Source organism: Pagrus major, chromosome 20 (assembly GCF_040436345.1).
Source record: "Pagrus major chromosome 20, Pma_NU_1.0".
Lineage (NCBI taxonomy): Eukaryota > Metazoa > Chordata > Actinopteri > Spariformes > Sparidae > Pagrus > Pagrus major.
In genome coordinates, this window is record NC_133234.1 from 23,805,895 (window position 1) to 23,824,688 (window position 18,794).

Below are 18,794 nucleotides of genomic sequence, written 5' to 3' on the forward strand. Positions count from 1 at the left end.
AGATGATGGTGTGGTAGCTGAAAGCTGAAACTAGTTTGTGGACTGTATCCGTCAGTGTTCACAGGTGCTTCATCTGAAAATGCTGATGTACTCGACTGTGCAGTGGGAGACTCCAGGCTCAGAGGGCTGTGACAGAGGACAGCAGGGGCTGATCTTGACTGAGACACTTCCTTATATTCCCTGTTTGTGTCCTGCCAGGAGTCCAGTAAGCCATCATCTGCCTCCTCCTCCTCTTCAGATTCACTGGAGGGTATATCAGCTGTGGAAAGATATGGGACTGTGGTGGTACCTCCCAGGAAGTCGTCCAGAGTCTCAGCACTGGGAGGACGCTCAGAGTCTGTGATCTCCTCTGTGTTTGTTTTGCTGAAAAGGTGTTTCGTCTTGTCCTCGCTCTTCAGGATGTCTCGGCTTTGTGTTCGCTCGCTGGCTTCCCCTTGGGTGGATCCATTTAATACTCCGTCCTTCACACGCTCAGACCTGTGCTTGTTATGATACTGGGCCGGGTGTACTTTATTGCCTTGGAAAAAAAAAAAAAAAAAGATGCCAAAAGAAATCAAACATATTGGCTTGCAATAAAAACACAGCAGATATCAAATAACAGTGAATTTTGTGAAATCTCATAGAAGCTATAAAAACAATGGGTTTTTTAAAAAATAGTGAGGAACCTGGCTGGTTGCATCCTGCCACAACCTGCAGCGAGAAAACTTACATCTGGGTGCCAGGGGGGCCTTTCCTCTGTGGGGCATCTTTGAAGTCGTTGCCAGCTCTGCGGTCACGCTCTGGGTCGCACTGGAGAAAGCTGCAGGGCAGGACACCGAGCCTTTATACCCCCGGCTCAGACGAAGCATTTTCCCCAGAGCTGCAGGGAAACAACTGCAGGTGGCAAGAGACGAGGGTTTAGAGTGTAGAGACAAAGTCCTGGGAAGCTGTTAGGAGGCATGTTGGATGCTGCTGTAATGACACTGTGGTAACAAACTGTAAGTATATCCCACAGCTGGTGTCATTTAAAACACTATATATGGATTAAAGGAACAATTCACTGAAAAACGACTTTATTGATTTGAAAAAGTCTCTTTTTAAGTCACAAACATCACACGTGTGAGTCATGGGACAATTCAAACGGGATCAGAAATGTACTTTTCTCTCACCGTTGACTACTGTTCAATTTAAACCCTCATAATGTTATTTTTCCTAAACCTAACCGAGTAGTCTTCCTGCCTAAACCCAACCAAACTACACCATGAAGGTCCGTTATGCCTGTCGCTGGTGTGCTGCAACGGTCGTGTTGATTTGGGAACGGTGACGTATGTCGAAAGACGTTATTTACACCATCAACGTGTGGTCATGTTCCTGCATCCGCTTCAGACAGGGTGCACGCAGTGACAGTTTTGGCTTAAAATGGGTGTAAGTGACATCTTGTCAACTTGTTTCATCGCTGTATCTACCTTCTCCTCCTCCCGCCTTTAATCCTGATTCTGACAGATCTTTTTGTTAAACTGTTGCGCGCAACCTTCACACCCCAAATTTACTCAGCGATACTGAGGTTTTCAGCGCCCTGTCCGTCGCTCCCGGCTCTGAGGTACAACGCTGAAACACAACAGATGGCAGCTCGCTAGTGTGGAAGGACATTTGCAGGCGTCATCAGGTGTGAAATAATCCTGGAGAAGGCAGGACTTCAGCGAGAACACGTGAATCTGAAAGTCAGGTGAAACGACTGTGAGTGGTGGGCTGCTACTCTGAAGACAGAAAGTCAGGGTGATGTTACAGCCTCAGGCTGAGTCACACAGGTTGTCAAGTGAGTAAACATTGTTTTTTCTTGTTTTCCAACCAAAACATCTTCAGGCTCCTCATCATGTTTTCAGCTGAAATACAAAAAAAACTTGGAGGAAAATAAACCTGAGTGCTCTTTTGGAAAATGGAAATTAAGACTCATTAAGATTCAGATTAATTAGCATTAAAATAAACGATGTCGACCCGGAGAGAGAGGTTTAAATTGTACATTTAACGTGAAAATTACATTTTAAATCGACTTTTTTAAATATTATTTATTTAATTTTTGCCAGACAAACATTCACCCAGTGTCAGACTTGATAATTCATCGTGTTGATTCATTACATGACTCACCTCGATGTCAAAGAGAGGGCAGTAGAGGATGAAGTGAGGCTGACCTGTGAGCACCCCCCACTGTGTTTCAGCCCGGAGGACGTGTTGCCATGGCGACAGCAGGCCTGCTGACCGACGCAACTTCACGCAACATTTAAAATTCTGACTTTTGACCGTAAATGTGACGTTTTGTGAATTATTTCAGCCTCAGTTTCTTTGTTTTGTATTTGTTGTTTCCTCATTAGTCGCTAGCCTCGTTATGCTTAATGATTTAATTAAATAAAAAGATACATATATTTCAATTATTAAAAAAATAAAAAAGTACCAAAACCATAATTTCACTTAAGTTAAAGTAAAGTAGGCCTACTCATTATTACAAGTTACACATTTCAGAATATATAACTTAATTATCGGATTATGGCCCTTGTGGTTTATGCATTAAAGGGGCAGTATGTAGTTTTGGAGAAGAAATTCAAACTGAGAATTTTTATATTGACAATATCAATGACGTAATAATACAAACTCAGAAATATTTATTTTTTCCATAAATGAATAAAAAAAGCTGTTCTCAGAGGAAAATAAGGTCTCAGAACTCTGTTTGAAAGGTGGCAGGGTCCGCCACCTGTAAACAAAGTAAAACAGTATGACATTGTGTCGTCCTTTAAGATCAGTTTGTTTATAATAAATAATAAAGTATGATATAATATTTGCCTCAAGAATGTAGTGGAGCGGAAGTAGAACGTAGCAGAAAATGGAAATAGTCAAGTAAAGTACTTCAAAAATGTAATCGAGTACAGCACTTATTAGTTACATTCCATCACTGTCTGCTGGGTAGCTTGTGGGTTCACCCTGGTGAAAAAATAAAGTTTTATCTTCATATTTAATTTATTACATAATCTTATATTTGTTGAATATATTTTGTGTTATTGATCTGAGTATGCAAAGTAACTAGCAACTAAAGCTAATGAATAAATATAATAATATAGAGTAAAAAGTACCATATGTGCCTCTGAAATGATGTATGAAGTAGCAGAAAATCGAAAAACAAGTAAAGAACAACTGTGCTGAAGATCAGTACTAAAGTAAATGTTCTGTAAAGTCCTGCATTCAAAGTACAAGCATCAAAATACTCTTAAAGTACCTAAAGTATATACTCATGCAGAATGGTATACTTCAGAGTCATATCGGCCTATATTGTTGTATTAGATTGTAGTTATTGATGTATTGATGTACACATCACTTTAATGTTGCAGCTGGTAGCTTGTGTAAATTGTAACTAACTTCATTATTTATTTGTCATCAGATTTTGTGTTATTAACCTGAATCTGAAGAGTAATATTTCCCCCTGAAAATGTCCACCACTGTGGAGAGACGTTTGGATATCTGCTCCCGCTTCACACGTATAGCTGATAAAAGCATCGACTCCGTGATCCTCCAGTCTGACATTGACTGACGTCACACACACACACAGCTGTGCCACAGGAGCTGGAGCTCCACTAGATTAGCAGAAGATCTGGGGCCAGGCTTCATTGAGTTACTTTCTCTGGCTCCCCACGACTCTTCTGATCGCCCCACAATCTTGTGTTAGGCCTCCATTAATCTCACCTCCCCTCGCGGTCTGTTCGGGGGAGAGCGAGCTGCACACTCACCTTTACTGTTTTCATTCGTTATATTCAGGCAGAGGGGGGAAGTACAGAGGAAGACGGGGGCAGAGGAAGCCCTGGCAGCTTTTGATTCACTGCCAGTGGAAGCATGTGTGTTTCCAGAGGCTGGGGGGCCTCAACCACTCTGCTATCTGTGACCACCTCGTCCATCACACTCACACTAGCAGGAGCTCTGCACCACAGCCAGTTTCCAGGGCCTCCCTCAGGTATTTCTCATTACTATTTGCAGAGAGGGAACCTTTTAAAGTACAAATATGTCCTTTGGTGGATTTGTTATGCCTGCCAACTGAAGCATATATTTAGTTACATCACGCTGAGATGCATGATGTTGGCATGTCTTAATGATGTTAAGGACTACCTTCTCTTTTAATTAGGGTTTCCTCCGGCACCGCACCGTTCTTTAGATATAATGTAGAACATCTTTCTCCTACCAGCTGAGTAATAATTGAAAAGCCCGACATATTACACACATACTGCATACAATAATGTTACCAAAGGCATGAAAGGGAGTGGTTCATTTGGTAGGAAGAAAGAACATTTAGCTGCACTGTTTGCATGCATTGTCAGTGTTTTCTAAGAATTTCAGCATGAAACAGCCGTAAATGTTTTTTAGCCTTTTCGCCAGAAGAGTGCTTTGGATGTTTCTCTTTTTTTTTTTATTTCTGTGCTCCCCAAAGAAGAGCACCTTCATCACATTTTGTTTGAAGCACTCCAGGCCTTTTCTTTCTGAACATTTCACTCAAGCTTGAAAAAGCACTGAAGCATGTTTATTGTCAAATTAACAGTAACTGACTGGCAAAACTATCTATAGTAGTTTTTTGCATAGTGTAAAATGAAGTAAAGTATTATACTGTATGGAATTGTTACTGTAATGTATTTTCACTGTATTACTGTATAACTTACAGTTTGTACTACTGTATTTACTACAATACAATACTGTTATTAACTGTTGATGTATAATGAGATAAAGGACAACTGAAGACTTCACTTAATTCCTTGGAAATAACATTATTGTAAGCAAAATCTTTTATTGCTTCGCATCTATGAAACACTGAGTCCTTGTTCTGACTTATTAATAAAGATGAAGCTTAAACATGATATATTCAGTAAATGAAAGAAAAAAATAAACAAACAAAAATGGTGTGGAGAGAGAGAGAGAGAGAGAGAGAGAGCACAGTCTGCTGAAGGTGGAGGAAGGGCTTTTTGTTTTGTAGGTGCCGCTGATTGGTTGCATGGGAGGAGTTAGTTTACGAGAGCCTCCTGAAACAAAGAGAAGCCAAGTACACACACACACACACACACACACACAAAAGATCGACAATGGTTGCAACACTAATAAATAAAACAAGTTGTATAAGGGGAAGTAGAAATTTGCCTCGGCAAGCAGATGTCTGACCCAATTGTACGACTGGGAAAGTGCAAAAAACATAAACACGAACCCTCAACGGTCACAAAAGCTAGCATCTCTCTGGTTTCTTGGCAGGGGACGAGAGGGTAAACAGAGGCGCTAGTGAAGTCAATTTTTACTCTGCACTGCTGGACTGCTGGTGAAATTGCCCTCTTGGCTGCTCCTATGGTAGATAAAGCACGATAAAGTGACCTATAGGGTGCCCCATCGCATATGGCTGGTGCCCCTGCCCTTCAAACATCCCAAGTACACCACTGCTATACTGTGTAGGCAAAAAATCCCCCAAAAACAAACATTAAAAAAATCACATTATCGAGGCAACTGCAATGAAGCGTTCGCCTGAGGGATGCACAACATTTTCTGCGCCGTCAGTTTCAGCCAATAAAGGCTTTAAAATGAAATATCGGCATCGTCCTGCCGGTATGACAGGCTGATAAGAGGATGCTTTAATTATGCAAAGCAATGCAAACTGTTGACTGTGTAGCTTTCATCTTTTTTGCCTGGAGAATGTGTACATTTTGAAAAGTGTCTCCCAGACAAGGCAAAATAATAACTTAAGGAGAGACTTGTTGATGCACCTGTGGAGGAAAGCATGTGCGTATATCAGCATCATTAATCAATCAAAATGAGTTGGGAAATATTGGAAATATCGTGCATCACTAGTTCTACCTCTTAAGCTCATATCTTGATTACTTGCTGCGAATTAATCACGCGATGAGAGAATAAGTAGCTTACAGCTGAAGCCAGATAAGCACATTATCATTCACTTAATAATCCGTCGGCCTATGAATCAGCACTAATGTGGCAGTTAATGAGAGAGGCATTTTAAACTATGACAACAAGAACAACAACAAATATAATCAATCAACATTTCAACTTTTTCCTTTAAATAACCCTTTCAGCAAACTGTGTATTAATTATAATAGATTAAATTGATGCCTTATAGAGCTTTAGTTTGAGTCAGCTGTAGCTAATTTCACAATAAAGGCAGCCATGATTGTAATTCTGGCTGATGGGCCTGTAATTTTATTGACTGATGGAGGAGGAGGTCAGGATAATGCCTCACACCAGGACAACCTCTTTCTCCATCTGTCAGTCCAAATGTCAGACGCCACGATGGTGCAGAGGGATGGAAGTTTGATTGGCATCGACCTTGTTCCCTCTGAATAATTATGAATGATTTAGGTATTAGTGCCTTCTTTCATCATAAATAATTCATTAAGCCTGCCTCCCACCCCCCACTGTATGTTTGTCCCTGTGCTCAGGGGGGGATTTCAGCTGCGTCAAGCCGCGCAGAGATAAACCGATTAACACCGGAAATACATTGGAGATAATCACAAATCATAATGCATGTGTTGTATTTATCTTAATGTGTGTTTTAGAGGTGATTTTCGTTGTTTTTTTTTTAAAGCTCGTAAATGTTGCAGCGATTGCGGTTTTATTTTGAAAGTTCGCGCCGGAAGTGTCACGCAGTGGTAGGTGCAGCGCGCTTGACGCAGTGAGAGGCAGGTCAGCGCTCCATGTTGCGGCGCTGCGTGGCACTGGGCACCGACTGGCTCTGACTGCACCACACACACACACACTCACACACACTCACACACACACACACACACACACATGACTCCACCAGAGAGTGTGTGAGCCCCCCCGGCGCTCGGCACATTCAGGGGACCGTGAAGCGGACGTCAAGTCCCGGCAGCTGCTACCTGCTGCAGACCGAGCTTTGCACCGCGGACACCCGATTGGGTGTCGCTCCTGTGACCGTCTCCTTCTGCAATTTTTTTTTTTGGGGTGGGGGGGGAGAAGGAGGACTGACTCGGTGCAGTTTCATGTCAAGAGGCTCAGGCTCGGCTGGGGAAACGTGCAGCGGAGGAGGAGGTCCGCTGGTCGGGGAGTGAGGAGCAGCAGCACGGAGCGCTGCAGCAGACGCGGGGCTCCGGAGCAGGAGCAGCAGAGGGAGGTGATGCCACAACTGGCTGGAAAAACACAAAGGTTCAAGTCCAGGAAAGGTAACGCATCTTTATTATTTTGCAGCACTTTCTGCTCTATTCTCACCTGCGTCTTAAAGTTTATGTGATTTATATTTAATGACATGTGTGTGCTGGAGGTGTCAGGCTCTTCTTTGCAGCAGCCAATCTATAACCTATAATATCTGCTGCTGCTGCTGCTGCTGCTGCTGCTGCTGCTCAGAGGCAGAGCCCAGCCAGCCAGCTCAGCCAATAAACACCCCCAGTAGTGTTTAATGAGATAGACTTAGCTGCTCCTTTTGTACACAATAACAAGCGCACTGCAACATGTGTAATGGATTTTTTTTAATTTTTATTTTTTTATGTCTTTCATGTTACAGCTGTGCAACACATCTGTCTGCAGCATTATATGGTTTATAACACTGGGGACATGACGATGACCAGTTTTGTCCCAGGTGCTTTTTAAAGGGTCACAATTCAGCTGTTCGCCTGTGTTAGTCATGTTTTTATTCGCCATATGTGACTTTGAAGATGAGACCTTTATAATCTCGTTTGTTTGCCTATTCAAGCCTGTAGATGATTTGTTATTTCACTTCCAGCGTTTGCTTAACGCTAACGTAAGCTTCCTCACAGAGCAACGGATCCATCCACGGGTTGGTGTTAGTCAGTCAGTTAGTTAGTTGGTAACTTGTCTGTTACTGCACAATTTAATATTTAAATAAAAAACAACAACAACAAAAAACCAAAAACAACGTAAATTCACAGACTTCCAGCATTTGCTAACGTATGCTAGCGACCTGAGTAGAGACTGAGTTTGTATTATTACCTCATTAATATTGTAAATATTAAAATTCTGAGTTTGAATTTCTTCTCCAAAACTACATAGTGCCCCTTTAAAGCAATATTGTGTAGAAAATTGACATTTGGTGCGATTTGGCGCCCCCTCCCCAAAGTTTCTGAGCGCGACACCACTGTCGTAAATACAAATGTCAGGTGTAATGTAGGTGCGAACAACAAACGAAACTCATTATGTCAGAACAATGTTATGTCTTGAAGTAAACAAGTGTGCAACGCTGTGATCCTTCCCTCTCTCTGAAGTTACATAGTGCAGAAATAATTGATGGGGGGGCGGAGTGGCTGTGACAGAGACACCATTCACCCAATTACAAGACACGGTACCGGCAAAATTACACTGAAGTTGTTATTTTAAGGTGAAATAGTGACATTATGTTATGTTTAAAGACCATGTAGGGTACCATAAAATGAAAACAGAGGTGTTGCTCAATGAATGGAGGTTACTAATAGGTTAAAAATGCTTCAAATGTCTGTATCCTCTGTGTGTAACCTATATTCAACACACACAGTATCGAGGTAAAGGGGGGCCGCCCACCCAGACAACACGCTGTCCATAAAGCGAACAGGTTTATATGTTAGAAGCTGTTCTTACTTGTTCAATGGCTTCAGGCCAGCACCTACCTCACTCTGCACAGCCTATTATCTGACATCTGGTCCTTCTCGACAGCGACTTATGTGGTAATAGTATGTTTCAACAAAGGCCGTTAATCTGTGTAATGCCTGTTGTTTGGAAGGGGAAAACGCTTATTTCCCTGTGATCACCATTCAGCACTTTATATGGTGGAAAATAAGTGTGCTTCGAACGGGGAATGTTACGAGACGTGAAAACCTTTTGGCAGTTGTTTTTAGATGTTTTGTGTTTCTCGGTTATGCGGTTTGGATTAAACGGGGCGCATGTTTGTAAAAAAAAAATGGCAAAACTGTCACGGGAAAAAAATGTCATTTTTAGGGCACAGCTTACAAACGCGCTTACATTCACAAAAGATCTGCCTTTATAGCATCCAGAGAAGTGCTGTGATGAAGCATTTATCAGAAAAATAGGTCTGCAGAGCTGCTAAGATTGTGGCTCCAGCACTCATGGTTTTTGTATGAGGCTCGAGATGACTGCTGTCTAGCTGTACTTCTTTTTATTTTTTTTTATTCAACTTCTCGGTTGTCAGCTCGGCTCGGCGCAGATAAAAGACAGTCATCCTCAAAGCGTTCCTTCATCACATCAGTGACATGCGCTAGTTTTGCTTCTCTCTTGCTACCCTGCTCCTGACACACATCTGAGTTCACACAGTGTGGAGGTTTTCCATTATGAGATCATGATGTTTTTCTTTTGTAGTCGACCAGCTCCAAAACTTTTTGTCTCTCGGCTCTTATCGCTCCCTGCTCAGCGGGGGGAGAGAGACGAGGCCTTGTGTTTTTTCCACAGTCCGAGCCAACACAGTCCCTCCTGTCACGCTCACTGACGGGCCAAAGGTCAGAACAAAAAAGATTCTGCTTTGGCAAATGGGTGAAGGATCTCTCTTAAACTCGAGTTGACAGAAAACAGCCTTCGGTTTCGCACTCGACTTAAGAAGTGTTCAGTTTTAATAAAACATGTCTTCAAATCTTTGAATCAAAACTAAAACTTTAAGTAGACACCGGAAACTCTCCGTGACAGCATTTTCCACAGATGAAATTTAATTTACGGTTCAGGAGAAAATCGTTATCACAGTTATTATGTGATTAATTACGGAGCCCTAATTGAGGGGAACTGTCAGAAATACAGTTCACATGAAGTCTCAGTTTGGGTCTCAGTGAACAATCCTCAATGGAAATATCCACCAATTAAAAATAATGATGTGATATTTGGCGTTTATTCCATTATGTTGATTGGTATGCTTTTCTTATTCCAGTGGGTAGAAATATTCAGATATCTCAATTCAACAATTACGGCGACAATTAACTCATAAAACACTTTGACAAAAATGTACCGAGCCTCAGTTGATGGTACAGTGGAGTCTGTCGTCCCAAGAGAAGTGACGGCAGCAGTGTTTTTTTCAGTCAGTGCCATAAAAACAAATAAAACAAATAAGCATGACCAGGTTTATTACTGTTACATGATGACAAAGTAGACAAAGCGGGTCAGATTCTGACTTACCCAGGCCGGATAAGTCCTAAAAGACCCTGCCCTGTAGTCTGGTGTTCACTTTGTTTCACCATCGTCATCGTTTGTCCAAAGGGGCGACCAGAATCAGCAAAAAATGTTAAGTTCCTTGTAATAGTTTTAACTAAGTAGTTATTTGAACCCAATGCATGATATTTCTCCCTAAGCTCGGGCTGCCACTAACTAACTAACTATTTTCATTGTTGATTAATCTGCCGGTTGTTTTCACGAGTAATCGTTTCGTCTATAAAATGCAAAAAATGGATCACAATTTCCCAAAGTGGCATCTTCAAGTCGCCTCCTCTGTCCAACCAAAAGTCCAAAACCCAAAGACTCTTCATTTACTGTAATAAATGGCAAAGAAAAGCAGCAAATCCTCACGTTTAGGAAGCTGGAACCAGCAAATCTTTGACATTTTTGCTTGAAAAATGACTGAAATGATCAGTCGATTATTTAAACTAGTCAGCAATTAATTTCCTGTCGATCAGCTCCATCCTTTTGTGCCTAAACCCAAACCAAATCTTAATCATAGTGTTTGCCAGATGAAAAATCTGCTCAACAGTTATCTCGTCAGCTTTGGAAAGCACAGACCAAGCACATTTTTATTCCGTGGGTCATTTCCTGGAAATGTAGAAGATCACTGATTAAATCAGGAGCGGACAAGACATCAGAAAGGCAAAGTACAGCAATGAAATAGCACCAAATATATTCGACTTTACAGATAGATATTACATTACAGTGTTAAAGTTTAAACTCGTTATCTTTCCCTTTGAAGCGTCACCAGCAGCTGTTTACAGACAGCTTTATAGCCTCCAACTTGCGAGCAAAAATAATAAAATGATACCAGTAAAAACTATATCTGACTCTCCACTCTGTGTTCTTTAAAGCGGTCAGAGTTAATTAAGAGACTTCTAACAGCACGAGAGTGTTTGACTGCTGCTTCAGATACGAAACAGTCTGTTGTTTTAATGAGGTAGAAAACAGCCCTTTTGGTGTGCATCCGTGACCGAGCCAGACATCACCGGGTGAATCGTATCAGCTCTGAAAATGTGAGATTATTTTCTGAACGGGGGGGGAATAAAGGTGTCGTCCTCGGGGATGTTTTTATTCGTTCCACTGAGCGCTGAGGGAAACGGTGCTCTTTATGCCGTTTTAATCAGCAGAAAGCAGTCAGGGAAAACAGGAAGGCCTATCGGAAAAAAAATGCTTGGCTGTTTAGTTTTGTATGTATGTGTGGAATCATCAGTTTGGGGAAGAAAATGCAGTGTAAATGGAATTGAAATTGATATTTTGCTCATAATTTATGTCTCTCTTGGTCAGTAACTCAATTCTAGGCTCTAAGAAGGGCCAGTCGTTTAGGAAGTGCAAGGCGAATATTGTCAGTAGAAAAACATCTATCTCAGAGAAACACCAGCAGCAGCTTTGACATGTGGAGAAATGTGTGGATGAAGATATTCCTGATAGCCTGTAAAACACTCCCCAAATTGCCTCATTTGGAAGAGACGCCGGTGCACTGAACTCCTTTAATGAGGGACGGATTCTCCCCCGGCATGTCCCTCATTTCGTCGCGGCCCTTTGATTATGTAATAATGATGCGAAAACGACGTCTTCTTTCGCGCCTCATTCTTTCTTGTTAGTGAATGGAACCGGAGGTACGCCGGGCCGTTTCATCTCGGGCTGTGGTTAGCCGTTGCTACGTCTTTTGTCTCCTGTGCCGCTGGGAGTCGGTGACATTTATTAAGTTCTGATGGGTACATTTCCACTGTGTTTCTCACCTACTTGTACCGCACTGCCTTTGACTAGATGGAAAGATTTTGATGTTTGTGTTAGGAGTCAGGAGTCTCAGACAATAGAGGTTGTTCTGGGGTGTATTATTCCTCACAAATACCACTTCATATAACGTTCTGCGGCTTTGTTACTGCAGCGCTTTTAACAAAAAACCGCCACGACAGTGTGACAGTATTTTGAATATGTGCTGTTTGTATGGGAAAGGATTTTCAAACCGACACCAGAATAGATTTTGCAGAAAGCTGCTGGTGAGTCTGTTTTGTATTTCCTGTACATGCTGTTGCCTGTTTCTCTTCAAAGGAGTTGGACGTACACCTTAAAAAAGGATCCAGCAGCTCGACCGAAAAATACGGCGCAGGATCAAAGTGCTTCAGTGTTCTCGTCTGCTACATACAAGGGAGGCTATTATGATATGTAGACCTAGTTACAGTTTCATAACAATAGATGGGAGCGCTGCATCAATATATTATAACTGAACACTCATGTCTGCCTGCTTTTTACAGCGTTATATCTCGCAGGAGCATGTGTTCGGTTCCCACGAGTCGTTGTTTACACATCATTATAGTAGTGTGGTATTATTGCGACACTACTGTACGTCCCATATGAGAAAGTGTGTAATAAGATCTGATAATAATAAGAGCTGGTGGCCCCATTCATACCCTCCTCTGCTGTTTTCTTTACTGCTTCTCACTTTCATCCAAGGCTTCTTTCCGGCGTTATGATTTCAATTCTAAATCCAAAATGAGCGTTTAATTTTAATGATCAACATCCAGATTTTCTTTTCCCTCTCCACCATAACCTACACGAATATGTCTGAAGAACAAAAACACTTGCAGCTTGCAGCTATTTGTGAAGCCCATAATGCTCCTCCTTTGAAACTTAATTTGTAGTTACTCACATGGAAATGTAGGATAAGTCATTGGCATTACCTCGTGCAAAACATCGACCGGTGGAAGCCAAAGATCAGAACTAATTTGGCTGCTACTTCAACTAGATCTTCTACTAACAAGGGTTGATTTGCTTAGTGTTGAAGTTTCTAACTGTGATACAATACCTTGAAAAATATGGATGTTCAATCTAATTTTGTGGAGAAATTGGCACAACATTGAGGGCACAGTTATATGAAAAAGCTAACAACAGCATACCATGAGATGAGACCTTTCTTTTTTTGGCTAGTAGCAGAGAACAGCAGAAAGACTGTAGTAAACATTAAATATCACAACGAGAGAGTGAAACTCGGAAATATCTTGGATGCAACCTAAAATTCACAGATCCCACGAAATGTATTCGCCATGAATCAGGACCCTGCTAAGTAGACAATATCCATAAACGGCAAGCAACTTGTGTAACTTCAGGCATGTCAGCAAACTTACAGTTCCTGATGTTTGTGTTCTTTGTGTAGTTATGACTGACTGTCCAACTGGATAATAAAAGAAACTCCCATTTAATCATGTTTTACACAGGGTTTGTTCTGAGCCAGGCCACAAAACAATGATAGCAATCATATCACATCTGTACAGAGTTAGAAGGATACAGCTGTTTTTAACACACGGGTATTGGATCGGTACTTGATATCAGCCAAGTTCTTGTATCGGTAACAGTATTGAGAGGTAAATTAACTCAGATGTTAAATGCCAAATTCTAGTGGAAGGGAACATCTCTACTGCTATTTCTCATTATCATGATATAATTGAACAATAAGCAACACATACTAAACAGAAAGCTACTTGGTGGAGATGGAGTACAGCTGCTGGCTCGAGGCCTGCAGAAGAAATCTGAAGTGGTGCTCTCTTATTTGGCAGCATGTTATTGTGGCTTTAGGAAATTATCTTTAAAAAACTAATAAGGTCTGAGAGATGGTGACATGTAACAACATGTTCATACTGATGTATTTGTGTGAACATGGCCTGAGATGGCTTGCTCTTGCTGTGGGATGTCTGGGAAGCCATTCCCCTGTAGTTTACCCTGAAATATTTCATACTGGCAGTTGCTGCTGTGACTGGAGTCTCTGAGCTTATTGCTGCATTGCAGCTTTAATGAAATCAAGTTAATCACCGCTCCCTGGACAAGTGGAAGCGTTACATGCATTCTTTCATGTGTGCTACCTCTTAAATTACATGACATTACCTGATTCTGCCAAGATCGCCAGACTGTTAGATAACAAAGATCGGCTATGCAGCTCTATCCAATCAGTCTGCCACTCAAAAGTTTCCCCCGGGGAACCAGAGATCCCTGTTAGCCTATTAGGCAGCTGCTTGAGCCAACCCCAGCTGCTGAAGGCAGATGAATGGCAGAGTATTTATCAGGCTTGAAGGCTGGAACAACAGCTATGATACCAGCAGCCTTCACTCTGCAATGGTGGCGGGAGCAACCAGTGACCTCCGCTGCCCCAGTTTGATTTTATGCTGATAGAGCCTAGTTTTACGCCAACCAGGTATTTTCTTGGCCTGTCTCCTTCAGTGCGCACAGATCTGCAAGGACAGGTTGATTAATCGATGCATCAACCTAATTACTTTGTATACTTTATATATTTTCGACCTAATTAAATGAGACGATTTGCTGCTTTTCTTTGTCAATTATGATAGTAAGTAAATAATCTTTGGGTTTTGGCCAAACATGGCTGGATATATCCCGACTTTCCGTCAAAAATATCTGTTTTTTGTCAGCACAAACATGGCTGATAATTGTCCCAAGGTCTCTTTAAAAATACTCAGTGGTGTCACGCTTAAAAATGTTGAAACACATCCATGAACTCCAGTCACTGGCTTCTCACTCCACCAGCGTCCCCTCCACCTCCTAATTTGAAAGTCAGGTCACAAACATGTAATGTGACCGCGATATTTGTACAAATATCAATACGGTTTGTTTGACACGTATACATGTAAACACATCTGTGGTTTGCAGAATGTTGACTGCCAACATTTTATCCTGGCGAGTGGGCTGAAATAATTGTTAGTTGCTGCTCTATTGCACACATGAGACATCATCATCTAAGTGTCGCACTCGTCCTCCTCACTCGCAACATCTGCTGTCACTATTAGCAGATTACCAGGGGCTTTGCAATTCATCATGAAAGGCGTGCATTTTAGCTGCGAGCTATAATGGGTTCAGCACAAGACAAATAGGGTTACCACCATGTCACCTCCTTAATGCCCATACATTGACACCGCTGCCGCCGTGGCTTTTGTAACGCGATCCGTGGGCCGTCGTGAAGTTGTCGTTGAAACACTGGTGCTCTGTCGTATCTAAATAGCTCCACTGTTCCCGTGTGTGTGGTGCTCAGCTAGCAGTGGGAGATGGGCCTCAGCTCTGTGATGTGGAGAGCCATTAATGGGTTAACTTCATTATAATTTGCCGAGGCATTTCTGTGTCTGTAGAACATAGTGGAGACGTTGTTGTTAATACAGCTGCTTCCATTGGCTTTGTGTGCTAAAACAGGGTGTGACGAGGAGTGTAGGAGTGTAGGAGAAAAGGATTTTTATGAAAAGTAGCATTGTTTTGAGGTCTGGGCCAGCGCTGTTTTCAATGATGCCCTTTATGTGAAAGTACTGCAATAAAAAACATGGCTGTGGACCAAAATTTCAAGGATTTAAGGAAAACAATCCCATTTTCCCAGCTAAAGAGGATCAAGATTCAACCCACGCCCTCCAATTAAGAATGAACGTGAAATCTCAAATGTTTGATACGACCTCGTGTCCGTCAGTGGAGTGAGCTAATAGCCAATGAGAGGCCAGTTGAGAGTGTGGTCAGGCAGAGCAGAGCTGAATCCAGTCGTGTACCACCACTATTTAAATTATTCACAGTTTTGTCAGTCGTCTGTAGGGTGTTCTCAGCTTATATCATTATGTGTTGTGATATCAAATCCTTACTGTATCATTAACACCATCATAGGTTCATTACATCTGCTCAGTTCAACATCTCTGTGCTAATATTATCTTTGTATGATGTAATCTGGAAGTGAGTTATCGATTGTCACTGACTGAAAAACAGCATCTCAGACTAAAACAAACGTGCGCATCGTTCACTCAGTATAGTTGGAAAACCAAAGAAAGCAGCATCCAGACACACACTGCTCAGACTCAGATCAAACTGTTAAATGAGGCGGTGCCGAATCAATGTTCTGTTACTGCACAGCCAATGCATCGCCTCGAAAGTTTTCACAAACATATTTTTGTGTAACGTTTGGCTGTCAAACGAGACAGTTTGTCGCCAGACGGCTGCCATTTTATGTTTTACATCAAACTCAGATCAAACTGTCCAACTAGACAGTGCCGATCAAATATGACTCAAGATTCAGTTAGCTTATTTTTCCACCTCGGATGTTTTCAGAAGCTCGTTTCATTGTGTTGTTCAGCTGTAATGTGATGAAGCTTCTTACCAGGCCGCCACGTTGAAAACAGACATGGAGAAGGACAGAGACTCACACGCACAAACACGCACGTGTGTCCAGCCCGGCTACCAAAACAAAGAACAGAGCAGCTCGAATTACAACACACACACACATGCGCACACACACGCATGCACACACACACACACACACACACATGCTCAGCTGCTCTGCTTTCCATGGCAAATAGTTGCTTGAGGCTATATTCATGTACAGAATAATATCCATCATGTTTTTAAACTTGAAAACTTGATTAATTGTCAAACATTTGTAGAATCCATCTTTTCAAATTAGAGATGTCACAGCTGATTAATCATTTCAGGCGTTTTTCAAGCAAAAATGTCAAATATTTTCTGGTTTCAAATTCTTAAATGTGAAAATGTTGACATCTATGATAGTAAATGACGAGTCTTTGGCTTGACAACAAAATCAGTTTGAAGACGTCACTTTGAGCTCTGGGAAATTGTGATTAGTATTTGTTGGTCTTTATATCCTTGCCGTAGCCATTTCTCTATATTCTGTTACATTTTATAATAATATCAGTAAGTAACAATGAATTTAAACATAATCAACAGATTATTTGTAATAAAAAAAAATAACCATCAGTTGCAGTTTTTCTTATTTAATTTGTGTCCCTGATTTCATTTGAATAGAAGATGAAATACAACAGTATGCAGAGTTTGCAAACTGCAGATTTTAACACTAAAATAATGAGATGAAAATTAGGCACAGTCGGTCTTCTTGTTGTTGCTTTGAACTAGTTTGTGGGTACTAAGCCCACAAAAGCACATTTACAAGATTGGCAGGCAGTGTTGTCACGGGCATGTAGTTACAGATATTACGTTGATAAAAGAAGCAATAGTACACACTGAGCATGCTTTACTAAACACGCTGAATACAGTGCCCACAAGCAGCACATCTCTCTGAAATGAATCAAAGCTAAGTGGCTAAGTGAAGCGGCTCCTGCTCTGCCGACTGTCACTCTGGAGCCCTGTGATGCTACGTGGCATGGTATGCAGGCTATTTTTAAAGACTCCCTTTAGTCAAACTATTGTGTTTTACTCGGGCCAACTCAGGCCACGCACACTTGTAAATTTCAAAAAGGAAAGTGCATGCAGATCAAAAAGACGCTCTCTCGGTTCAACCAAATGTCAGATTACTGACCACAGTGCTCGCAGCTGCGTTGGTTTGTCCCTCGCAAATGAAAAGTCTCCACTCCAGCTTTACTGTGGGAACTACAGGACTGTACCCTTTGGTGGTACTTAAGTATAATGCACTTTGTCTAACGCAGTTTTGTAAAGATCCTGTGCATACACGCAGACTAGTCTGCACGAGAATTTCCCATTTTTATTCCAGGAATGAAAAGATATGAAAAGAGTCCACATGTAGCAGCACCGGGGCCAGTTTCAGTGAGTGGCTTTCAACAACAGTGGCTTGTTTTTAAGGTAGGGGAGTGGTCTGCTGCTTAGCCTCCAGTCACCAAAATATGTCCTCGTTCAGCCACGAGAGTCCATTGTGAACATAGAGTCCCCTCTGAGTCCGTCTAAAAATACTCCATACCACCTCTGCCCCAAACTGCACACCGAGGGGCAAGAATAAAGAGGAGCTGCATGAGGTTAGATGAGTAAACACGCAAACATGCAGCACTAAGCAGAGCTAAATGCATTCCCTTGCAATCTGCCCGGAGAACTAACTAGGCTGGCATTTCAAGCAACTGTTGGAGCCTCTCGGATAAGAGTTGTTTGTACATGTCAGCTTGTATTACAGTAAAAATATCTGATGTCAGTTTGCAAAAGCCAACTTTTACCTGATCTACCATTAGAGTCAAATGCAGGGGTTAGATTTGTGGGTCTAATATTTATGCAGGGTCCCGTCTCTCAGTGATTCAAGCTACTAAAATGTAAAATGCAAACTGGGATCACCATTTAGTGCAACAGTATTTCAGTAATGCATCTCTCAACAGCGCTCGCAGACAGAGTTAAGTCTTGAATCCTGGGTGTGATGGTGTCTTTATTCGTCAGTCCATCAAACAAAACCTCTACGCCCTTCAGGAAATCCTCCTTTATGTATTCTCTGTCTGCGAACGGTTTCCCACGTTTAGCAATGCACTCCGAAATGATATAGCTAACCTCTGTAGCCTGAGGTGCAGTGTTTTAAATGTACTGCTTTGCCTAAGGTATTTTGGCACTGCCTTCCTAATTGACTCAGCTTTAACAGATTCATTTTCTACATTTTTTCCCCTACGCTTATACCCGCTCTCACACTGGACAAAAAGCTCAGAGCTGAGTACATCTTTTTTGATTTGCACACAGTTTCCCTTGTGAAAGTTACAAGTGTGCGTTTTGTCTTCAGTGGAAAAGGGTAAAATCAGCATTCATTCCCGAGTCAGATGACTCTGCAGCAGTCACAGATATTTATTGACTCCAGCTCCCATCAGCAGTGATTTAAACATGATTCACGGGTGGACAGGCATATTTCCGCCCCGTTT